Source organism: Triturus cristatus, chromosome 7 (assembly GCF_964204655.1).
Source record: "Triturus cristatus chromosome 7, aTriCri1.1, whole genome shotgun sequence".
NCBI lineage: Eukaryota > Metazoa > Chordata > Amphibia > Caudata > Salamandridae > Triturus > Triturus cristatus.
The window spans coordinates 160,667,113-160,693,052 of NC_140590.1; the positions used below are offsets into that span (position 1 = coordinate 160,667,113).

The 25,940-nt window shown below is 40.7% G+C and overlaps 1 protein-coding gene and 1 long non-coding RNA gene across 2 annotated transcripts in view; one reads left to right on the forward strand and one right to left on the reverse strand.

The window, feature by feature from the left end:
* Nucleotides 1–25,940, forward strand: part of LOC146809107 (zinc finger and BTB domain-containing protein 16-like) — a 435,238-nt gene that overhangs the window by 215,693 nt on the left and 193,605 nt on the right. The gene's annotated exons all lie outside the window — the stretch shown is intronic.
* Nucleotides 6,621–7,996, reverse strand: LOC146809108 (uncharacterized). The gene is made up of 4 exons (XR_014966326.1): nt 7,899–7,996; nt 7,689–7,796; nt 7,488–7,599; nt 6,621–6,887 (listed from the first exon to the last, which is right to left on the reverse strand). It is a non-coding gene; the product is annotated as an uncharacterized LOC146809108 (long non-coding RNA).

Genomic DNA, 25,940 nt, shown 5'->3' on the forward strand with positions numbered 1-25,940 from the left:
CCGACAGCTCTCAGACCTTACGTATGATTTAATTGGCGCTGTCGATCTTGCCTCTGCATTTTCCCTCCCATTAGTGGCTATGACATTGGATGCCACTAAGGCTTTTGACAGAGTAAACTGGATTTACCTGTCAGAGACCCTGAGGAAGTTTGGTTTGGGGGAAAAGTTCTGTCATATAGTCCAGTTAATTTATCATAGCCCTACGGCTAGGCTACTGGTTAATGGGAATGTAACAGATCCATTTAGTATCACCAGAGGCACTAGACAGGGCTGCCCACTCTCCCCGCTTTTATTTGACCTTTACATTGAGCCATTTGCTCAGCGCCTCAGGTCAGATGTTAATATTCAACCTTTTAAATATGGGACGTGGGAGAGGAAGGTAGCCCTGTATGCCGATGACATCTTGATTCTTTCATCTGATTTACAAACAGCATTCCCTACAGTGATTGGCCTAGGTCAGGATTTTGGCTCTGTCTCTGGATATGAGATCAATGCAGCAAAAACAGAGCTTATGACTTGGAATATATCAGAGACATACCAGCACTATCAGCCCAGCTCCAAAATGAGGTATCTGGGAGTTTACGTAGTTCAGGATATCACAAAGATCGCTGAGATTAATCTAGGTATAGTGGTAAAGGAATGTAAAAGGCTGTTGAAATCTTGGGCTATACTTCCTTTGACCATTATTGGAAGAATCAATCTAATCAAGATGACAATTTTACCAAAGATCACATTTCTTTTTAATTGTATTCCCCTTTATTTTGAAAAATCCATGATTGATAAACTTCAGAGGGAAATCAATTTGTTTATTTGGGCATCTAAATCACCGAGAATCGCGTGGAAAAAGTTGAGGAGGAGAAGAGAAAAGGGGGGCCTGGCGCTGCCGGACATTCAACTGTATGCTTGGGCTTTCCAACTCTCACACTCACGCATGTTATTGAAGATGCCTGTGAAGTTTGGTAGTGGCGGATGTTTTTGGCCATGCTTAGGGGTGCTAAATTGGCAGAAGAGGGTTTTCTATTTAAATTTGGGGAACCGAAGTTTTAAAAAAAAATTAAGCTGAAAGTTCTCCAAGGTGTAGCCCAAACTTGGGCTAAGGCGAGAAGTGCTGTGGGGCTTGATTATTTTTCTAGCTTGGCCCCTCTATGGGATTTCCCTGGCACTCCAGAATGTCTGAAGGATAGATTGGCACGACCCTTGAAAGAGACAGGGCTGGCGGTTTGGGGAGACCTCCTCGTTGGAGGCACCCTTATTTCCTGGGAACTTCTCCGGGATAGGGTTGGGGGAGGTCTGTTGCGGTTCAAATATTATCAAATCAAGAGTTGGTTCCAAACTGGTTTACGGAAAATTGTTTCGGACAGTGGCAGCATTCTAGAAATCAGCTGGTAAATGAGCCCCCAGGCAGGAAAGAAGTTTCCTTTTGGTATCAAAGCCTTTTGGACGAAGTAGATGGCGAATTCAAGCTAGCCGAGGAACTATGGGGGAGCTCTTCACCTACACAAGATTGGTCTAAACTCTGGCAGAAATCATGTAAGACTCTACACGAAGTTGTGAAACCAGCTTGGTTAAAAGGAATCACCTATTCACCATCCATAGGGCCTATTTTACTCCCCATAAGTTGTCGTTAATTTCCAAAGGGCCACCAGTTAGCTGTAAAAAATGTGGTCAGATATCAACTTCAGACATACATATGTTCATGGAATGTCCCGCCCTGGCCAGCTTTTGTAGAGAGGTTGGCGACTTCCTGACGAGCGTTTTGGGCCGCACTGTTAATATGAATTTAGCTTTGATAATATTTGGCCTTGCAGATAACATCAAGGGCCCCGCTGAACTGCTTCTCTTTTACTCCATTTTATTAGCTAGGAGGCAAATCTGCATAAAATGGACTGAATCAAGTTCTCCTACTCTGCTGGACTGGCAATCTTCAGTATTAGCAGTTTCTAAATTGGATTTGGCTAGACAAGGGAGTGACAAAAAGAAGGCCTTTTGGAAGCCTCTGCAACTTAGATGGGCGGACCAGATGACAAAGAAAAAAAAATCATGGAGTGTTTTTTTTTTTTCCCCAAATAAACCAATGATTATGCCATTTTAAAACTCTTCTAGCTAAAGCCACGTACCACCAGGTTTTGTGGTGGCCTTTTTGGCGAATGTCATCTTGCTCTAAGAGCTTGGGAGGAGAGATCTCAGCGGCTTTCATGTTGACCTCTATGGTGCTTCTGATACTAGTAGGCGGGCGTCCACTTCTAACAGCCTAAGTCCCTCAGTTTCTGAGAGTAAGTACAGACACCTTGAGCGCAATTTGAAGTGAGATTAATGGCGAATGAGGATACAAAAAAAAACACACAAAAAAAACAATGTATTGAGTAGTGCAGAATTTCCCAACTGAATCCAGATTAGATGAACTACGTCAGCAAGTTTTTCTCAATACACATTTTGCCTGCTTAAGCCAATGGGAACTTATCTGGGGAAAAATGACCAGAATGTGGGAAAAACATGAGCTAATCTGTATGCAGACCTTGATTACCACATTTATTCCTTATTCCAGACACAAAAACTCATACTGATGAAGCAATTCCATACCTGGAAAATGATCATCCTCTGTGGTATCTCACTGAGGTTAAGGTATCCCCACTTCGGGAGTGCCATATTAATAGAGCGGGAATTAGTGTCTGATAATCTCCTGCTCACTTATCAGCCTGATGTCTGATCTCTCTGCGGTAAAAGGCCACCATTCAGGTGCTGAAGGAGGGTGCAGTGTGCCTGCCGTGCTCATGAATTGCTCCCGGTCTTTTGACATTTTATCAGCCATTGTTTCTTATTTCCATCTTAGTTGTGTGTTTGGATATTCATGGCTCAGTGGTTTTCAACATTTTTTGCTCCGTAAATCCCAGGTTCGGAAGAAGAGATCCCACCACACACCTGGAGTTTCTACATACCTGCCTGGTCCGTCTCCCAAAAAAGCTTAAAGAGCACTGCAAGTCAACTAACTGTCCTCCAAACTATCATGGCTTGTGTAATGTAATGTAATGTAAGGGTAATTGTAAAGCGCATGGCTACTCCACAGAGTGTCCTGACGCTAAGGACCACATGACAGAAGACCAGCCAGTATCTGACAAGCACTGTAGACGGTTACTGCTGGAACAGCCAGGTTTTTAACTGTTTCCTAAAAGAGAGCAGATCCTGTACCTGCCTGAGAGGCACAGGCAGGCAGTTCCATAACCGGGAGGCCAGCACTTGGAAAGAGCGGGCGCCTAGTCGGACGCGGAAAAACTTGGGAATTGACATCAGAAGTTGTTGTGAAGATCTTAGGGCTTATTGAGGCACATAATGCTGAATCCTATTCCTAATATAGATGGCGTCTATGTCATGGAAGTCCCTGAAAGCCAGAACCAATGCTTTAAATTGAATCCTTTTCCGAACCGGCAGCCAGTGCAGGGACTTCAGATGTCTGGACATTCGTGCTCTGGGCCCAACCATGAGAATAGCTCTAGCCGCCGCATTTATAATGGTTCAGGGACAAAAGGCACCCACATTTTCATAGTCTGACATATTGTGGATCTGGAAAAGAAGTCACATTTGGAGTCCAGTAGGCTGATGGACACTATGATAGAGTTTGGGCTCTCACTAAAAAATAATAAATCTACCCACCGCGCAGGTCACACGCTGGATGGGATCTTTTCGAACAACCCCTACTTTAAAGACCCGACCACTCTGCTCTTACCCTGGAAGGATCATTTAGTGGTTAACTGGCAGATAAAATCACAGTAAAAACTACAGAGAGCAGCTGTGAATCATAACTTACTCTTCTGAGATCTACATAAAATTCAATTATCAGAACTTACATCAGCACTCAAGAAGGCTGTCCCAAGACCTACAATAGAATAGAACACATGATTGTTGGTTACAACAATTGGATTGTAAGTGATCTGGATGCTGTGGACCCCCTCAAATCAAAGAACCCCTCTAAAAAAAGAATTTCCCACCTGTGGTATAATGATACCCTCAGATCTTTTAGGCAAAACTGTTGCAGGCAAGAGCGAAAGTGGCGGGAAAAATATGTAATCTCCGAAAGGATTATTTATAAAACTAAGCTAGCCGAACATAAAAAATTGATGACAGATAGACAGAATACTATTCTGCGAAAATCAGATAGGCAAAGGAATCTAATAAGACCTTATGCCCTCAAAATCGACCCAGGCAGTCACCTTTCATCCTAGCCACGATGGTATAAGCTGATCTTTCAACAGCCTAGAGCGACTCTGGTTTTCACCTGCAATGCAGACTGTCACAGTCAGCAAGTAAAAGTATCCTGATCACCAAAAATGAGTGTCGGTGGTGGACACCGGCAACCACTGGCACAAATTAAGCACTCTGTTGGGGTTTCTACACTTTCTTCACGGCTACTTCCTCATCTAAAGTCAAGGTACTGTAATCTGAAATTATTACTTGAAGGATCTGTTACTCGCTCGTGACATTGCTCGCGCTTAAGTCTTGTAACGCGCTCTGAGCTGTTCACGCGAGTGATGCTTGTGACGTCTCTCCCTGACGATTGTTGCCAAGTTACCTATGCGCTGACGTGTCAGACGTGCCTCTACGCAGCTCACGTCACTGGCGGCCATCTTGGGGAGGACGTTTTGCACGTTTTACGTCACGTGGAGGCCATTTTGATGTTGTTGAATTTTCTCTAACCAGCTTTGCATTTGGAAACGCTGTGATCCGTTACAACAAGGCTTACTGCGGCTTCTGGAACATTTCAGTTCTTCGCTCTGTTTAGCTTAAGTTGTGGTGTGTTTTAAATCTTACTTGCGGATCCAGTGATTCGCACACTGAGTACAATCAGTGATTCGCTCACTTTCTAGAAGGTTGGAGGTTTTAAGTAAAGTTCTAATGGTACCATATTGAGGTACATGTTTAATAAGTACATTTCTTATTAACTTTTACAACAGTCATTTGCACACTTTTAAGATAATATTACTTGTGCATGTCCTGTATAATTATTAATTATGCTTCTTCTACAGTGTTATGCACACTTTATTTGAGTGATATGTGTACTTCAGTCTGACAGATTAATACTTTATTCACTATACAGTGTAGTTAAAAAAAAAAAAGAAAAACATTATTTTTTCTTTTCCTTTTAATTTTCACCTACTAAATTTTCATTTGAAAATGGCAGCTTCTCAAATCTGTAATCAGCCTGCCATATTTTTGCAGATTCCAGGCAAACCAAAATTGCCGTGGAAGAAATGGTTTGAATCATTTGAAAACTACATAATAGCCATTGATGGCACTAAATTTTCACCTGAAAGATTGAAAGCAATTTTATTTAGTTTTCTAGGCACGGCAGTAATTGAAATATTCAAGAATCTCATCCCCATAGCACCACCCAGTAGTGGAGGAGATGGAGGGAATGTTTATAAAGAAGCTGTAGCAAGACTAGAGAAACAATTTGAGGATGAACCTGATGTTTTAATTGAAAGACATTCTTTTCACAAAAGAAAACAACTTCCTGATGAAACCATCCAAGAATATGTTGCAGCTCTTAGAGTTTTGGCAGCGAACTTTGAGCATGGAGCAAATGTAGATTTCTTCATTAGAGATCAATATGTGTTCAACTGTGAGTCAAAAAAGGTACAAGAAAGACTCCTTTCCTGTCTCAATCCTACATTAGGTGAAGTGTTAGATTTGGCTAAAGGAATTGAAAGGTCTATTTTGTCCTCGAAGGTCATCACTGCTGAAGAATCTAGAAATGCTGCTTCCTCTTCTCCTGTTTGTGCCATACAATCTTTCAATAAGGGAAATGCCAAAAATAACACAGACAGTAATCTAAGTTGTTACAGATGCGGTGCCAATTGTCCTCACTGTCCTGCTTTAAAAAGAAAATGCATCAAATGTGACAAAGTTGGTCATTTTTCATCGGTGTGCAAAGCACCAAAGAAAATTTCAAACTCTAGTGTTAATATTATTTCTAATGCAGAGCATGACTTAGGAAATTTACTTCTTACTGTTTATGATGATTTGTTTGATGATTCTGTAAACAACATTACCATTCCTTTTAAGGCTCATTTGGGTACTGTATTAGTTGGTGACGTAGCTTTTGAAGCCATGGCAGACTCAGGTTTACGATTACCATCCTATCCGATATTTTTTTCAAAGATAATTGGAGGAAACTCAGAAAAACTAATGTTAACCCCAAGGCGTTTGGTAATTTTGATATTTCCATGGTAGGCTTCTTTGAAGATACATTGGAATTTGAGGGACGCAAGGTGCTTACAAAGATTTGTGGCTATTGATGGTAAAAACATAGTAGGATGATTTGATTTGGGGAAGTTGGGTTTGATTTTATGTCCAGGCTCAGATCGCCCTATTCAATTAAGAGATTTAGATGTCAATAGTATTTCTATTGATAAGTCTTCTTTGGAGATGATTCTGAAGAAGGTAAGAGAAAGGGTTCCCTTAAGGCACAAATAAAAACAGGTATAAAATAATGTACCTTATAACTTAACAAATACATACAACAAAATATGGAAAAGTTAAAAGTTCATTTATTTGAATATATTAAAAAACAGTCATTAGGGATAACTAGACTAAATCCCTGAACTAAAACAGGATAAAATTGAGACAATATATATAATTGCGACCTGCACAATTACAAGCAGACAGAACAGTTACAACACACATTTGTTGGATACAGGTTTGTATATTCTTTCTCCGCTCTAATGACACCAGAGTAGTATCACTACCAAATCAGCGTATCTATTATGGTGTTGGAGACTTGAATTATATGCTTTAGGTTGCGTCGACGCGTTTCGGTGATAACTCCTTCTTATAATCACCTTTATCAAGACATAAAATTTGTCTGCCAGAACCAGAGGGTATGTAAAATCGCCCTAGGATTAAATGTCATGCAGAGAATTAGCATCATTTTTTAACTCAGTGGACTTATAGCATTACTGTAGTTAATACATGAAAAAAAATCACAACATGTTCACTATTCATTGTCTTCTGTTATCTCTATTACTTATGTTGGTTACAATGAGCTCCATTTTTTTCTCTCTAGGTTAACATGTGCATTTTTTCAAAATATTAGACAAACCTTAAGAAAAACATAGAAACAATTTACTGGAAGTGGCTCATGGCTATTAACTTTATCGCTCAAAATTTGGCCACATGCTTTATCGACAATAAAAATTACTGTAAACAATTCTGTATTTTCCCGATTTATCTTGAGCTAACAAAGCAGTAAGTAAGGCTATTTATTCGGAAAACGTATTAATAACCTTTCCTAGGTAACCCAATTATACTACCTTGGTTCCACATAAAAAAAAATTTTGTTCTAGAAACACAGGTAAGGGGCACTTGAGGCCTCAGATTTCACTAATCTTGAAACAGAAGGGGGGTACGGGTCCACTAGACCAGAAGAATTGTAACAAAGAACACCCAAGTTTCAGAGATGGACGTATGGGGTAGTCATATTAATATCAGCTTACCCTGGGATAATATTGACGATCCTTTATAGAGATCACTTCACGTTTCCTAATTGGAGCGTGGTCTTCTGTAGTCGCCTTATACAATGCTGCTGGTAGAAGTATATTTCTGTTTCTGTGGTAACATGGAGTTTTGCATTAATGCATATCTTATATAATGCTACATTGTTAGGGAAAGAAGAGATAGTTTAAATTCATGCGTACCTGTTCTGAATAAATGCGATCTTTTGTTGTCCCCTTGATCATGAGAGACCAAGGGAAATTGGTTGTGTTGTAGACCGTAAGTGTTATATGCAATCAGGCCAAAATTGCCTGTGCCATAGGACAGGAAAGAAAAACCAAGGAATATTGGTTAGCTAGCGAGTTCTAACATAAAGCTCGAACAATCAATAGCATCTGTTAAAAGGAAGTTACCATGTATAAATATAAATATCACGAATTCTCCACTTCTGGCGGATTATGTTACAGGAGGTTGTGGTTATAATTCTCTTTTAGGCTTCACAAAGATAACCTAAAATCAATTTAAGATGTAATTTAGCTGTTTTATTAGCTTTAAGTTACTCTCCAGATATACTAATCCAATTAAGTAAGAAAATTAAGTTAGCTTACCTATGATATATGGCCAAATATAATGAGAGTCTACCTGTGAATGAATTATAGACAGGCAGTCAAAAATTGGAGCCATACTGGATTTAAATAAGACCTACAGTCTCTACTCATTTCCTTCAGAAATCGAAGTAAGGTCAGGATGTTCACTCACCTAGTTAGTAGATAAGGGTTCTGCTCTCTATAAGGGTCCGAGTCGTGTGTCAGGACTAGCAGAGTTGCTTGCGGTTATATCTATGGGACTGTTGCCTGATTGGATATTAAATCGACCAATCCGGGACAGGATACTGGATACTGAGTATGCTAATGAGTTTCTTAAAAGGATACTGAGTCTATTGAATCTAACTATCCAATCAGGGGACCCGAAACCTAGTTTCCTTTCTGGTCCGTAGTTTGAGCCTCTGCTCGTGAGACTGTTACCTGATTGGATATTGAATCGACCAATCCGGGACAGAATACGAGCTTTATGTTAGAACTCGCTAGCTAACCAATATTTCTTGTCCTATGGCACAGGCAATTTTGGCCTGATTGCATATAACACTTATGGTCTACAACACAACCAATTTCCTTTGGTCTTCCATGTTCAGGGGGACAACAAAAGATCGCATTTATTCAGAACAGGTAGGCATGAATTTAAACTATCTCTTCTTTCCCTAACAATGTAGCATTATATAAGATATGCATTAATGCAAAACTCCATGTTACCACAGAAACAGAAATATACTTCTACCAGCAGCATTGTATAAGGCGACTACAGAAGACCACGCTCCAATTAGGAAACGTGAAGTGATCCCTATAAAGGATCGTCAATATTATCCCAGGGTAAGCTGATATTAATATGACTACCCATATGTCTATCTCTGAAACTTGGGTGTTCTTTGTTACAATTCTTCTGGTCTAGTGGACCCGTACCCCCCTTCTGTTTCAAGATTAGTGAAATCTGAGGCCCCAAGTGCCCCTTACCTGTGTTTCTAGAACAAATTCTTTTTTTATGTCGAACCAAGGTAGTATAATTGGGTTACCTAGGAAAGGTTATTAATACGTTTTCCGAATAAATAGCCTTACTTACTGCTTTGTTAGCTCAAGATAAATCGGGAAAATACAGAATTGTTTACAGTAATTTTTATTGTCGATAAAGCATGTGGCCAAATTTTGAGCGATAAAGTTAATAGCCATGAGCCACTTCCAGTAAATTGTTTCTATGTTTTTCTTAAGGTTTGTCTAATATTTTGAAAAAATGCACATGTTAACCTAGAGAGAAAAAAATGGAGCTCATTGTAACCAACATAAGTAATAGAGATAACAGAAGACAATGAATAGTGAACATGTTGTGATTTTTTCCATGTATTAACTACAGTAATGCTATAAGTCCACTGAGTTAAAAATGATGCTAATTCTCTGCATGACATTTAATCCTAGGGCGATTTTACATACCCTCTGGTTCTGGCAGACAAATTTTATGTCTTGATAAAGGTGATTATAAGAAGGAGTTATCACCGAAACGCGTCGACGCAACCTAAAGCGTATAATTCAAGTCTCCAACACCATAATAGATACGCTGATTTGGTAGTGATACTACTCTGGTGTCATTAGAGCGGAGAAAGAATATACAAACCTGTATCCAACAAATGTGTGTTGTAACAGTTCTGTCTGCTTGTAATTGTGCAGGTCGCAATTATATATATTGTCTCAATTTTATCCTGTTTTAGTTCAGGGATTTAGTCTAGTTATCCCTAATGACTGTTTTTTAATATATTCAAATAAATGAACTTTTAACTTTTCCATATTTTGTTGTATGTATTTGTTAAGTTATAAGGTACATTATTTTATACCTGTTTTTATTTGTGCCTTAAGGGAACCCTTTCTCTTACCTAGGTTGAATAACCCTATTTCCCTTGGCCTTCACAAGGGGTACCTCTCTGTTTTTCATAGATGATTCTGAAGAAACACAGTGATATTTTTAAAGATGAATTTGGGCAAGAAAAAGGTTATACACACAGAATCAAGCTAAAAAAAGGAGCTGTGCCAATTCAACATAAAGTACGCATGGTTCCTCTAGGTATACGGCAAAAATTCAAATCTCATCTAGATACTCTGTGTTCTGAGGGCATCATCAAAACCACTGATAGTTCTGAGTGGGTTTCTGCTATAGTTATTGCCCTTAAAAAAAATCAAGATTTGAGATTGTGTGTGGACCTTAGGTCTCTCAATAAAAATATTGTGGTAGACACTTATCCCTTGCCCAGAATTCAAGAAATGTTGGCAGCTGTTAATGGTGCAAAGTCTTTCTCCATAATCGATCTTAAATCAACGTACCATCAAGTGCTTCTTGATGAGTCTTCAAAAGATCTCACAACATTCATCACTCCATTTGGTCTTTACAGGTTTTTGAGAATGCCGTTTGGGTTGGCCGCAGCGGCCAGTGTTTTTCAAAAATTAATTGAGAGCCCATTTCAGGGTTTGAGTGGTATGCAGTCATTTCAGGATGACATTTTAATTTTTGCTGAAACTTGTGAGCATCACAACAAGATTCTTGACAATGTTTTAAACATCTTAGAAAGCAAGGGGATGACAGTGAGTAAAGACAAATGCAAGTTTCTTGTAGAGGAGATTAATTATTTGGGCCACAGGATCACTCCTGATGGCATTTTTTCCAAGGAAGATCTCATTAATACTTTGGAGAAAGCTAGCAGGCCTCAAGATAAAGATTCTTTGTGTTCTTTTCTGGGGTTGGGCGAGTATTATTCAAGATTTGTTAAGGGTTATGCTCTTGTGGTTGAGCCTCTCAGACAACTTTTAAACAAAGGGTCTCAATTTATTTGGACAGATATTCATGATGAAGCCTTTGATAATGTTAAAAGTCTTATAACTAAAGCACCTGGTCTCAATACTTTTGATTCTCAAGGAAGATCTTATGTTACTGTAGATGCCAGTGCAATTGGGCTTGGTGCTGTGTTTACACAGATTGTGGATGGCAAAGAAAGAGTCTTTTTGTTCATTTCAAGAGGAATTCGTGGGGCTGAAAGGCATTATAGTACCATCGAAAAAGAGGCTTTGGCCTGTGTATGGGCAGTGGAAAAATATAAAAAAGTTTTGTGGGGGCGACCTTTTGTTCTTGTTACCGATCACAAGCCTCTTGTGTACATGATGGATGGAGTCAGAAGCGGTAAAGCTTAATCCAGGCTTGTAAGACTTATTGCAAGATTGCAAGAGTTTAATTTTGAAATTCAGCACATTCCTGGAGGTAAAATTTTTACTGCAGACTGTTTATCTAGACTCCCACCTGTGGAGGAGTGTGAAAATTAGATCATTGATCAGCATGAATGTGTTGTGGCATTGGTTGATGCCGTTGATTCGTGTAATTCTGCTTTTTCTGAAAAAGAATGGAATGATTCTGTAGCAGTTGATACCATTTTGTCCAAGGTCAAGCATTTTGTTATCAATGGGTGGCTGCCTTGTAAAAATTTAGAGATTCCTCTCAGAAGCTTTGCTCAGGTTGCCGATGAACTTAGCATCGAAAATGGCATTTTGTTGAGACAGGATTTGTTTGTGCCACCGGCTGGTGTCAGGAATAAACTTATCCAGTTAGCTCATTCGGGACATCATGGAGTGTCTGGTACTAAAAAGTTGCTCAAGGTTCACTATTGGTGGCCGGGCATGGATGCAAGTGTTGAGAGATTGGTGGATAATTGCTCTGTATGTGTCAAATATGACAAACATTGGAAAGTATCTACTCAGCCCTTATCAGTTCAAGAAGCTGGTCCGTGGGAGAAAGTTTCTATTGATTTTTCTGGTCCGTATGAATCCTTGGGCAGGAAGAAGAGATTTTTAATTGTTGTCATTGACAATTTTTCAAAGTGGATGTATTACACTTTTATAGAACATCCAGTTACTGATGAAGTTATTGTATTCTTGGAGCATATCTTCAGAATTGAAGGTGTGCCTGTTACCCTTTTGTCTGACAATGGGGTGCAATTCCTTTCTACTGAGATGAAATTGTTTTTGAATAAATTTGGTGTGCATTCTGAGAGAGCGCCACTATATTGTCCCCGCGCAAATGGTCAAGTAGAAAGGGCCAATAGGTTTTTAAAAGAAGGGATTCAAGCTGTTTTGGAGAGCAATCTTGATGTTTTTGAGTTTTTAAAGGAAAAGGTTTGGAGTTACCACATAACCCCGAATGCATGTACTGGTGTATCTCCATACTTGTTAATGAGAGGTAGACAGGGCAAATCCTTGTTGACACCTCTGTTTAAAAAAGAAACTGGAGGGGAAACTTATGAATTGTCTATTGCCAAAGCCAGAAGGAATATACCAGCTTCTCGCATTTCTGGAAAAAATTATCATGATTTGTGTCATAAAACAAAGAGTAAAAGTGTGGAAATTGGCAACTGGGTACGTATTATTAAACCAACATTGAATCGTAAGGGTTCATCCAAATTCACTCTTCCCTTAAAAGTCGAAAGAGTGACTGATACTGCTGTTCTATTAAAGGACAAGGGCTGGTGGAGCAAAAGCTCTGTTGTGGTCCTTAAACCGGGGCAAGAATGTTTTTTGGGAAAAGATGAAGATGGTGATGTGTGGTTTGATGATGAGATTGGCACCTGTAATTCTATTCCTCAAGATCACATGAGTGTTGAAGAATTCAATATACCTGGTGCATGTCAGACTGAATCTAAGGTGTCTGAATCCAATGCACAAGAAATTGTGGATTCCTCGATTGAAGAAAATTCTGTGTTACAAAAGAGGAATTCTAGGATGCCTATGAAATTTGATGATTATATTTTGGAATAATCGTTTTATTTGGTTTTGTTAAAAGGATACATGTGGTCTTGTGTCTTTTCTTTATCTCTATTATAGAGTTTAGAGTTACTTTTGTCACTACCTTATTGTTTATGTCATTTGGAATTTGCATGTGTAATATGGAATTCACTGATGCAGGAGCTTGGGTTTGAAAGGCTGAGAAGCGGTTGGAGGTTGACTGAGTTGGATGCCTTGGCTCTTGCACCAGTGGGTCCTTTCATGGCACTTTAAATAAAGAAGAAGAATTTTTATATAAACCACGGATTCCTCGCTTCATTACACTACTCTCTGATTTCCCTCCCTATATATCTGTTCTATTCTCACAAGCACAATCCTTTTTTTCCACACTCCCCCTGGAGCAACCCTCTTTCTCCACTTTGAAATGTAATCTCTATAGTGATCTCTTATAATAACTGTGAGATTAAACAGTCACTATTGAAGCTATTTATGGTGCTTGTGTGTCTTTTTGAGGATATACTTAACTGAACTGAGAAACTACTGGGGTACACTTGTGATGTGACTTGAGTTCTATGTGTACCATGTTCATAGATTTTGACTTAATAAACACCTCCCTAAGGAAATTTGTCTAGGACCATTGTTTTCTATACCGAGCATTACCCAGGTCCATGGACTAGTATGGGTCACCCCATTGTTTTGTAATGGTTCTCCATGCAATAGTCTGGAGATATCTAAGTGCGCATGATGGTTTGGCCGCCCTAAGACAGACCTGCACTCCTCCTCCATACTGCTATCAGAGGATGGCCCCTCCCTCAAGACTCAGCTCTGACTCCATCATTAACCCGTTAAGTGCGCCCGTTGGCCAATGGCCGTCGCGAGCACTACCTCGCTAGTGCTGCGCACATCCGTTGGCCGACGCAGCCCCGCCCACTCAATAGAACTACCGCACCGCGGCGGAATTTGCGCCGCGGTTAAGGAGTTAAAAATAAGATGATAATAAAACTGCTTTATCATTTTATTTTACATGTTTTTTATCTGCTGTCTGAGGCAGTGGGGTGACGCTTCTCCGCCATAACAGACGAGGCGCCGCAAGCGTAGTCAAGTACATTGACCTATTATTTTCCCACAACTGGTCCAGTCTCCATTTCTGTGGTCCCTGCCAAGCTTTAGCACATGTCCTTTCACACAGTCGCACGCACACTACCTCACCCAAGACTGTGTCTGTTTCATTCGTGCAGAGCTTTTCATAGGAGATTCCCTTTGTGGGCATGTGCAACCAGACTGGGCAGAAAAATCTGACCAGTTTTTCTTTTTCCTAGAACCGGGCCCCATCAATTTCTGTGGTCGCCATTAGGGTTCACCTCAGATGTTCGTTCACACACTCAGAGTAGTACTGACCCAGCTTGTGGTGTCACACATTGCACGTGGGCTGCTTTCATTACTCGAGCAGGGCTCAAGAGAGTGGGCTCTACGTAGAACAACCATCCATTGCAAGGCTGTGGTTGCCACCTCACTCACCAAAAATGCTTTAGTGAGATGGCCTTTCATTTTTTCGAAGCTACGTATTTATGTATGCAGGATTGACATTTTGATTAGAAATTATGATGATGACTGTTCATGGCATAAGAGTCAGTTTAAATGGGTAACATAAACCATAGTGGTTGGCAGAAGTATTGTGAAATGGTGTTTCTGTATGTCAGGCAAACAGTGACTTTTGCACATTTAAACAATGTATGTATGTGTTGGTATCTGTCATGTGCAAACGTAGCTTAAGAGCAACGGAGCACTGAACAGGGGCATGATACCCGGGCAGATAGAAATATTAGGGGTAGACCTTCACATTCAAGGCAGTGCTCTTTGAAGATATGAGTGTTGAGGTTTTACTCGGAACTGTAGGAGTCTGCTGATCATGTCAGTAAGAATGATGTTCCTGAAACTGGGAGCATGAACAGAAAAGGCTTGACTTCAGTTTTTCCTTTCTTGCAATGTTTTGTCTCCTATCTGGCAATGTCAAGGCTCTTGGTCTGGTTGTGGTGTCTCCCAGTTGTGGCCACTTCCTGTGCCACATAAGCTAGGGTCTTGTTGTTCAGGGCTTTATAAGTGAACGCTGCTTGACTTGAAGATGATCCCGGCTAGAAGGAGAATAGTTGGAGTGTAGGTTTTTCAATGTGGGGGTGATATGTTTGGATTTCTTTGAGCCCTCGATGAGTGTGGATACCTTACAGGGTTGCTAGGGTGATACCAGGGAGACTGATGAGCACATTGTTAGCTCAGTTCAGATGCTTGAGGACAAAGGTTTGTATGGTTGTCCTTTAGTCATCTTCTTGGAGGAAAATCTTCTCTTTCTTCAAGAGAGAAAGTTGGAACCAAGCTATCTGGTAGTGCACTGTTTATCTGAAAGATCTATGTGGAGAGTGAATACCAGAGATTTTGCATGGTCTGTCAGCAGGGTGGTGAAGACTGGAAGCTTTAAGTTAGAGAGCCAGGCTGCCATCCGTACAAGTTGTATAGCCGAATTTCACAAATGACATGATTATAGTTTGGATACATTGAGTGGGATCAGTTTTCCTTTCTAGGCGGTCTAGTTGCCCACGACACCTGCCCCATGGGTAGTGGACAGCATCGCGTCCTGCATATGCTTTTAGAGCTTACAGCTGAGTGACAAATGAAAATTGTACATTCTGTGCTCTTGTTTTTCATGCTGCCCAAAACCCCTGGGTTAAATTGGAGAGCCTCCAGTTACCCTTACTGCAAGTCCCTCTTCAGCCTTGCACATTGTGAACATGAGTTGAGCATAGACGCCTGTCAGCAGTCACTGTCAGTGATTGTTCACATGGCCACTAGGAAACAAGCAGTCAAAGTCATTAGGTCTGTGTTGCTACCTTTTCATTTTCTGTGCCTTCCTTAGTGTTTTCTCTCTATTATTAGAACTCTCACAAGAGCTATGGCACACTGGTTCTCATGTCTGGCAGTTATTTTGAGGTGCAATGTGTCGGAATAAAGCTTGATTTTATCTTTGCTCTGCGTCCGGTTACTTTTAAAAAGCAGTGCTGAACAGCTGTTTACAGCTTACTCCACCATGATATATCACAGGTGTTGGTGTCAACTTCTCCCATGCACATGTGGACGGCCATCTTGGAACAGTTTTATCAAAGTAGGAAATCATTCCAAGATGGCCACTCAGGTGTGCAGATTCATGAGCAGCCATTTTTGAGTGATTTGTTATAATTTCAAAGATTTGTAAGTATATCACTTATGTGTTGATATTCGCATTGAACCTAGCACAAGAGCAATGGAGTGCTGGACCGGGGGCATGGGCTGGGAAGATACAAATATTGGGAAAGATCAAAGGTGGACTGTCAGGTCAGGAGAAGTGTTCCATAAATAAGTGTGCCTTCAGCTTTTTTAACTGTAGGAGTGTCTGCTGATCTGTTGTTGACGAGGATGCTGTTCTACATCCTGGGAGCATGATCAGAGAAGACTTGACTTTCGGTGTTTTCTTCTTAGAGTGTTTTGTCTCCAGTCTGGTGATATCCAGGCTCCTGGTCTGGCATTGTCCCACAGATGTGGCTGACACACAGCAGACATTTTACTATTAAAAGATGGTTGATGGTCATTTTGAAATGGCATAATAAAAAATTATGTATGGACTGAAATGCTGCGCAAGCAGCTAAGAGAACCTCTCAAAATAAATTATTTTAAAACTGGGGGCCGATTCACGGAACTAATCTGGGGCAAAATCCTAAACTTACTACCTTTGGTATTCACAAAAGGCATTTAGTAGTAGTAAAGTTAGTATTTTGTATTAAATTAGGATTTTGTCTTAAATTAGGATTTTGTCTTAAATTTGAATTTTGGCTTAAGTTTTGGTTTTAAGACAAAATCCTAACTTAAGACAAAATACTAATTTAAGACAAAATTCTAATTAAAGACAAAATCTTAATTTAAGACAAAATCCTAATTTAAGACAAAATCCTAAATTAAGACAAAATACTAATTTAAGACAAAATACTAATTTGAGACAAAATCCTAATTTAAGACAAAATCCAAATTTAAGACAAAATACTAACTTAAGACAAAATACTAACTTAAGACAAAATACTAACTTTACTACTACTAAATGCCTTCTGTGAATTCCAAAAGTAGTAAGTTTAGGATTTTGTCTCAGATTAGTTCTGTGAATCGGTCCCATAATGTGAGGAAGGGAGTGGATAGGAGCAATAGACGAGTGATGGTTGGGAAGTAGGACGATAGCGAAGGTAGAGAGTGAGGAAACACATATGCTCCCATGCAGTGTTAAACCAGATAATAAATAGTTCACTGATACAACTCATCTGATTAAAACAATGATAACATTGTGGGACAAAAATATAAATATGGTAAAAACTATTGAATTAAAAGGATCAAACTGAGATAGACAATAAAGCCATCCAATCATGAGCAATAGCCTAACCCAAAATCCACTCTATATATTGTAGTGTATACTGTAGTTCTTAAAAACTAAGGGGCATATTTACAAGCCCCTATCGCCACAGAAACATCACTTCTTCCGATGTTCCTGTGGCAATAGGGGCTTCACCTTATTCACAAGGTGTAAAGTAAGGGGAGCCAATGGCTGAATGTCACTGACACATTGACCCATGCTGTTGAGGGAGTAGGCAAAATCTGATAGACAATTTAAGAGACTAATTGATTAAGACTGCTGGGGGTTTAATGAAATAAGAACTATAAAAATAACTTACCTGTTCTGCCACAGATGCTGCTGTCTGCCTCGGTACTCCTTTTCTCAATCCAACCTTAGCGCTGCTCTCAATAGCATGAGAGCACCGTCAGGATTGGTTTGAGCAACTCGGTTCGCCGCTCAGACGGTGCCTGGGAGTCTGTGCTGTTTCGCCAACCCAGCTGTCCAATACAGCTGGGTTGGAGAAACGGCGGCCAAACCATCATGTGCACTTACAGTGCTGCGCTACTCCTGTTCTGCTGTCATCATGGCCCGCCCAGACTTGGCTGGTACTAGTGAGGAAATAAAACGCTAATACATTGATTATATTATCATTTTATTTTTTGCATTATTTCAGTGGGGGCGACGCTCCTCTGCCATAGTCGAGGAGCCGCTGCTGGCTGTGACTGTTCTAACACTCAAGCGACTGCTTGAAGGCTTACCTTGATTGAGTATTTGGGTCACCAGACAACTCTAGCACTGTCAATGCTGGAGCAGAGAACAAGACGGAAAGGTTAGATGTGCCTGATCTGTTTAAGTCAATCCAAGAATTCTCTTTTCTGCCTATCCTATTATTAGAATTCTTTTTTATTGTTTTATTTAAACATAACAGTTAAGTAGATGCACATTGACACGCCATTCATCAGCTTATTTATTTTATTAATCAGAAACCAACTTGGTGTCAAAGTTACATGTTCTTAAATTGCAGAAAATATATTCCCTGTAAAACTTAATGAAAGTGATTCATTCATCAGGGACCCCAGACCTCCCAATGTTTTTTTAAACAACATCTAGCTTTGTTGTCGGTTTCTTCTGCTTTCGCACAATAGTCCATGCCCCTGAGAAATTCACCCAAACGAGGGGGCTTATCATCACCTCAAAGGAGGTTAATATTTCTGTTGGGTTCTAGCATGCCCATGGTCACTCGTGGTGCCTTGCAATCCTCCATTATATCCAGAATAGTCAATTTTGGGTCAGCTATCTGCTCCTATCCGCTGCCATATGTGGTGTTCTGGCTCCCGTAATCCTTGATTATGGAGCATTCCCATATTGTGTCTATAAAGGAGCCTATGGCATTTTAACAGCAGAAGCAGCTGAGGTTATAGAACCGAGCCATGATCCAAACCTTTTAGGGTCATAACACATACTGAGGCTACATTTGAATCATAGGGGAGATGAAATTGTGAAAGGAGCACAAGACCATTTTGGCCTCCATCCACTCCTCTGCTTCTATGCTACTCAGATCTCATTTCCAAAGGGCCTGCAAAACTGTCAGCGGGTCGGGCACATTGAGTACCAGTGACCTGTAGATCCTCCTATTTCCTTCCCTGTCCAACTGCCCCATTGCCAACTTTGGTTCCAAGGGGTTAAAGTTAAGAATAGATGTTAAGTTTGTCTCTAGAGGGCTTTAATACATGGTTCAATTGTAAATCCTTTGGTCAGGTTTAGGAAGGACCATAGCAAAAACTTTGAGGAAGCTACTTTGAAGAATTTGAATGTAATTGATGTAGAGGTGAGTGGAAACGTATCTGAATACTCTGATGTGTTTGTAGACATTGGGGTAATGAAGGGTTATTTCCACCGGATAAAATTAAAAGAAGGGTCAAATGATGTACATAGCAATGTTAGGAGATTTCTTATATCAGTGCGTGAAGCAGTCAAGGTTGAGTTGGAGAGACTGTTTCAAGTGGGAATTGATAAGTCTGCTAAATGTGCGTTATTGGTTGCTCCTATAGTTGTTGCCCATATGCAGTCATATGATATTCAACTGTGTATGGATCTTAAGAAACTCAACAAGTGTTTTGACCATTTTCCACTTCCCAATATAACAGAAATGGAGACAATGTTGAATGGAGCTATGATTTTTTCTCCCCTGATCTTACTGCACCATACCATCAGATTAAGCTACATCAAGACTCAAAGTATTTAACAATTTTCATAACACCTTTTGGAACTTTTCATTTCTTAAGAACACCCTTTGGTCTGGTGTCAACAATATTCCAGAGGATGAGATACCACATATTTGGTGAAATGGAAAGAATAAAACTCTTTCAGGACAATATTCAGGTTTTAGGTGAGGATTCTGATATACATGACTCAAGAATGAGACGCTTTTTTGAATGGGTCTAACATTGAAACTAAGCAACTCACCAAGTGTAATTTGGTGCACAGACAGAATATTGAGTTTTAAACATCGACGTATACAAACATCGAGTTACAAATATCGTGATACAGGAATATCGCCAGCAAGAATATCGTGGTCAAGAATATCGACTTTAAGGTAAGAAATCTAGTTTTTTTGTATAAGTATTGCTTTTGTTTTTTTAATATATGTGTTGAATTTTTAGTAGTGATTAATTTTATGTTAATTAAATTTTGCGTTTAGTTCTGTAGCGGGTTGTGGGTTTATAGGGGAATAGAGTGGGAAGTAATTTAATTATAATAAATTAATTAGATTTTATTACTTATCAGTATGTATTTCATTTAGATTTTATAGTGTCAATTATGGGAATCAATTTATTATTAATTAACTATTAATTGGTTGTTAATTTTTATTAATTAACTAATTGGTAATTATGTTAATTGTGTTATTATTTTTACGAGCAGGTTGTGGGTTTATAGGGGAATAGGGTGGTAAGTAATTTATTTATAATAAATGATTTAATATTTTTTATATATTTGTATTTGTTTAATTTAGATTTTATAGTATTAACTGTGGGAATTCATTTATTATTAATAAATTATTATTAGTTTTTAATTATTATTACTTAATTGATAATTATGTTAATTGTCTCTTTTGTAGGAGTGGGTTGTGGGAATAGGGTGGGAAGTAATTTAATTTTAATACATTTCATAATCATTTGTATTTATTAATATTTATTAAATTTATAATTTGTAGTGTTACTTGTAGGAATTAATTTATTAATAATTATTTATAATGTGTTTGTTAATTAATATTAATTCATTAATTGGTAATTAATTATGTTATTTGTGTAATTTTTTAGGAATGGGTGGTGGGGTTTATAGGGGAATAGGGTGGGAAGTAATTTATTTAAAATTAAAGAATAATTAATTGTTAAATAATGGTAATTAATTAATTAAAAATTAAGGGGCCCATTAGGATGGCGGGCGGACGCCAGTCTGCCCGCCACCCTAGCGGTGCTGGGACCGGACGCCAGTTGTGCGGTGGTCCCGCACTGCCAATTAGCATGCGGCCGCCACCCTGGCGTTTGCATCCCGCATATTCAACATTGTGGCGGGCGGTGCTGTAAGCAGCACCCGCCACAATGTTGAGAATGCATGTTGTACATTGGCATGCACAATGTGACAGGCACCGCACGGTGCCTGCCACCTTGTGAATGCCAATGTAGGGGGGTACCATGGGTACCCCGAGTGCAGCCCCCCCACCCCCTTGGGGGCCTGCAACGGGTCCCCAAAGTAAACACCACATGCTCTTCCATGGCGGAGTCTCCGTCATGGAAAGGTAGTCCACCGCCATCATCATAACCACCATATTATGGGCCTTTTCCGCCCGGCAGGCAATTGTGACGATTGCCTACCAGCGAAAAAAAGCGGCAGACGGTCTTTCTGTCTATTGCGGTACCCACCGCCATGCTAATGTGACGGGGGTAAATGGCCGTCCGGCGGGGTGTTTTGGCGGGCGGATCGCCACCGCCGGTTGGGCGGTGTCAATCCGCTCGCCATGCTAATAGGCCCCTTAATATGGCAATTGGGTAATTAATTTGAGATGTGAGTTGTGGGGTTAATAGTGGTAAAGGGTGGTAAGTAGATTTTTTTAAATTAACTAATAAGTTGTTAATTGATAATAATTTAATCATGTAAAATTAGTTATGGAAATTGTGTAATGATTTGTAGGTGTGTCTTGTGGTATTTATTGGGGTAGAGGGTGGAAAGTATTTTAGGCTTTATTAGTTAATAATTAGTTGCTCATTATTATTCATTCATTGATAAATATGTAAGGTAATTGTTTACTTTTATTTTGTTTGTGGATTTTGGTTTTATAGGGGTAATGTTTGGTGAGTAAAATAACATTTGACCTGTTTTAATTGGCTTTTTAATTAATAATGTTTTTGTATTTGATAATTAATTATGTTAACTATGGAGGTACACTTTTTTAGAAATTTAGATGTGTGTTGTGAATTGTGTGGTGTTCTAGGGTAGGAAATAAAAAATATTAATTTTATGCAACAATTAGGTGCCGATTCCGATCCGTTACAAAATATTTCCGTACGACTCGTTTCCATATATTTTTCTGTACGAATCGTACAAGTCACGTCCAACCCGTGAAGTACGATTCGTACGGGAAAAAGTACATACGGATCGGCCCGCTCCGTACGAATCGTAGCGGGAAAAGTTGTACGAGACGTACCCGGACACTTTTCCGTACGATTCGTAAAAAGACAGTCCGAGCGTACAAGTACGATCCGGCCCGGCTATCCGATTTACGAATCGTACGGAAAACGTCCCGTACACGGGGATTGACTCTACCCGCTACGAAGCAAAGTTTGTACGACTTGTAGCCCGGGAAAAGTTGTTCCAGGGGTACGAGTCGTACAGGCCCTCCCGTATGTACGCACCGTACCCCCACCCCCTGTATGTACGCACCGTACCCCCATCCCCCGTATGTACGCACCGTAGCCCCACCCCCCATATGTACGCACCGTACCCCCAGCGCATACGGGGGTGGTGGGGGTACGGTGCGTACATACGGGGGGTGAGGGTACGGTGCGTACATATGGGGGTGGTGGGGGTACGGTGCGTACATACGGGGGTGGGAGTACGGTGCATACATACGGGGGTGGTGGGGGTACGGTGCGTACATACGGGGGAGTGGGGGGGCCTGTATGACTCGTACCCCTGGGGACTCAGTTTTTACGGCTGTTTTTGGCTCCCGTAAAAAAAGAGCCGTACGGAGTGCCGTAGGGACGGATCATACTTGCTGGGCCGTAAATCGCTGCTTACACACGTACGGACGTCGCATACAGGCTGTTCCGGATCTGATTCGTAGGTTTTTTTTACCCGTACGGTCTTTTGTACGATTCGTACGGAAATAGGCTTCCTGTACGAATCGTACTTCCTAGGTTGTACGGACAGTTTACCGGGTACGAGTCGTACAGCGAAAACGTTCCATACGACGATTCGTAGGGCCTTTTTACCGGATCGGAATCGGCACCTTAATGTTTTTGACTGTAATTAATTTCTATTAAATATAGTTATTTGTTTAAAAATAATTGTAAAACTTTTTATAAAAAAAAATTTGCAGGTCATTTTTTAGATTTTTTTCCCCATTATAATATGTTTCTATCTTTTGTCATTTTTTATATTTTTATGTTTTTAATATTTTCTGTATTTTAGTTGATATTTTGTTTTTAATGTTGTATTTTCTTCAGTGGGAATATTAATTTTTACCCTTCTGCTATCCAACACTTTCCCAACTGTTGCACTCACTGGAGTGGGAATAGTACATTTTTCCCCTCCGCTATCCAACACTTTCCCTACTGTTGCATTCACTGGAGTGGGAATAGTAATTTTTACCCCTCCGCTATCCAACACTTTTCCTACTGTTGTACTCACTGGAGTGGGAATAGTAATTTTTACCTCTCCGCTATCCAACCCTTTCCCTACTGTTGCACTCACTGGTGTGGGAATAGTAATTTTTACCCCTTCGCTATCCAACACTTTCCCTACTGTTGCACTCACTGGAGTGGGAATAGTAATTTTTACCACCCCCGCTATCCAACATTTTCCCTACTGTTGCTCCCACTGGAGTGGGAATAGTAAATTTTTCGCCTCCAATATCTAACAATTTCCCTATTGTTGCATTCACTGGAGTGGGAATAGTAAATGTTTCCCCTCCGCTATCCAACACTTTCCCTACTGTTGCATTCACTGGAGTGAGAATAGTAATTTTTACCCCTCCGCTATCCAACACTTTCTCTACTGTTGTATTCGCTGGAGTGGGAATAGTAGTATTTACCTCTCTGCTATCCAACACTTTCCCTACTGTTGCACACACTGGAATGGGAATAGTAATTTGTACCCCTCCGCTAGCCAACACTTTCCCTAATGTTGCAGTAATTGGGATGGAAATAGTTATTTTTACCCCTACGCTATCCAACACTTTCCCTACTGTTGCACTCGCTGTAGTTGGAATAGTAATTTTTACCCCCTTGAAGAAATAAAAACCTTCTAAGGGGTTCACTGATACACCTGGTCCTTTAAACTAACAAAGAAGAGATTGGCACGGAAGCTGTAATATCAAGAAAACATATTTATTAACCTCACATGAGGGAGATTGCATCACACAGTACCCTCAGGCCACTGTAGGAGGCATTCTAAGGAGTACAGAGAACAGGGGCCTTAAATATGCATAGGTTACATAGTCAAAAACAACGGTTGATGGACAGAATGCAGAACAATGTCATATATTCACCCCAGTACAGAGATCTGGTCCTAAATCCAGCGTTTTTTTGCTCACCATGCCATTCCAGTTTGAACCCAGCCATATGCAAATCAGTCTTGACCCCGTGCCTCATGGGAACAGTCCAGCCCGAACTGCCAAGCCAGGTCCTCCCTGGACTGGAAACAAGCATCCTAGGACCGGTTTCGGTGTTGCACCCCTCTTCAGCCAGGATAGCTTGATTCCAGTGGCATGGAGAGCACGGGACTCACGTCTGAGCATACCCGTCCCACTTGGGGTGACAAATGCAAAAACAACAGTTGATGGATAGAATGCAGAACAATGTCATACATTCACCCCAGTACAGAGATCTGGGCCTAAATCCATTGTGTTTTTGCTCACCATGCCATTCCAGTTTGAACCCAGCCATATGCAAATCAGTCTTGACCCTGTGCCTCATGGGAACAGTCCAGCCCGAACTGCCAAGCCAGGTCCTCCCTGGACTGGAAACAAGCATCCTAGGACCGGTTTCGGGGTTGCACCCCTCTTCAGCCAGGATAGCTTGATTCCAGTGGGACTCATGTCTGAGCATACCCGTCCCACTCGGGGTGACAAATGCAAAAACAACAGTTGATGGATAGAATGCAGAACAATGTCATACATTTTCACCCCTCTTCAGCCAGGATAGCTTGATTCCCGTGGCATGCAGAGCACGGGACTCACGTCTGAGCATACCCGTCCCACTCGGGGTGACAAATGCAAAAATAACAGTTAATGGATAGAATGCAGAACAATGTCATACATTAACCCCAGTACAGAGATCTGGGCCTAAATCCATCGTTGTTTTGCTCACCATGCCATTCCAGTTTGAACCCAGCCATATGCAAATCAGCCTTGACCCTGTGCCTCTGTCAGGTCCGCAGATCCTCGGAGATGTACGATGCTCTATGGGGTCCACCTCCTGATAGCTCAAAAGGCCTGATTTAAAACACAGACTCTATCGAGTGATCAGGTGAGGGAAGGAAAGGAAGGGAACAGCAGGGAGGGAGATCTGTGAAAAGAAAACACACAAGGATCAATAACCTACAGCCAATCTCTTAGTGACTCCTTGCAGTTAATGTCCCTCAAAATAATAAGTTCTGTGCCCCCTAGTACCTGTAAAGAAAAATAACATAGAGAGGTTCCTTTAAGCGAGGGAGTAACCTGTGAGAAGCCACGGTCTTTATCTTGTCTTATATAGGGTAGAGCACAATTACTGCAGGGTCTATACAACGTGACACTGGAGTGGTTACGGAAGACAGTCACAAACAGAGCGTACCTAGATTTATCACAGCAACAGGTAACTGGGGTAAGGAGCTAACTTACACGGAGCTCTATCAGACCCTGACACACAAGGCGAGAAGCAGAAATAGCATTAGAGATTCCCCCTTAGGATTTGAGGGAAGTACGCTGGCGCCATCAACTAGACCAGGAGCTGATCCAATGTTATCAGGCCTTCCTCGGCCTTTCAGGTTTCTCCCTTAATGCAATCAAATACACCAACCGGTGCTTAATCCCACAATGTAACGTAATGGCAACCCTATAGTGTCACTGTGCCAAGCATCGGGATTCAGACGGTATTGAAGTCATACAGCCTGAAACTCCAAGGACCACACCCTATTTACAACCAAATAATGTTTCCGCCACTGCGGTTGGGACCTTTCAGGTCCGATGACAGGATGAGCGTAAAGCAAGCCTGCAAGAGCCGGATACGGCTCGTCCAACAGGCCTTTGAGTCGCTTCCTAAGTTATTCTCCAAAAGTACCTTGACTCCCCTTGTGTCACAGGGGAAGGTTCGAAACATAGGAGGGAGTAGGGACTCCCTTTGACAACTGAAGCGTAGCGCAACTGTCAGGCCGCGTGACTCTTACAAGCCTCCAAATTACAGGCACTACCAGATTATACTCAGACA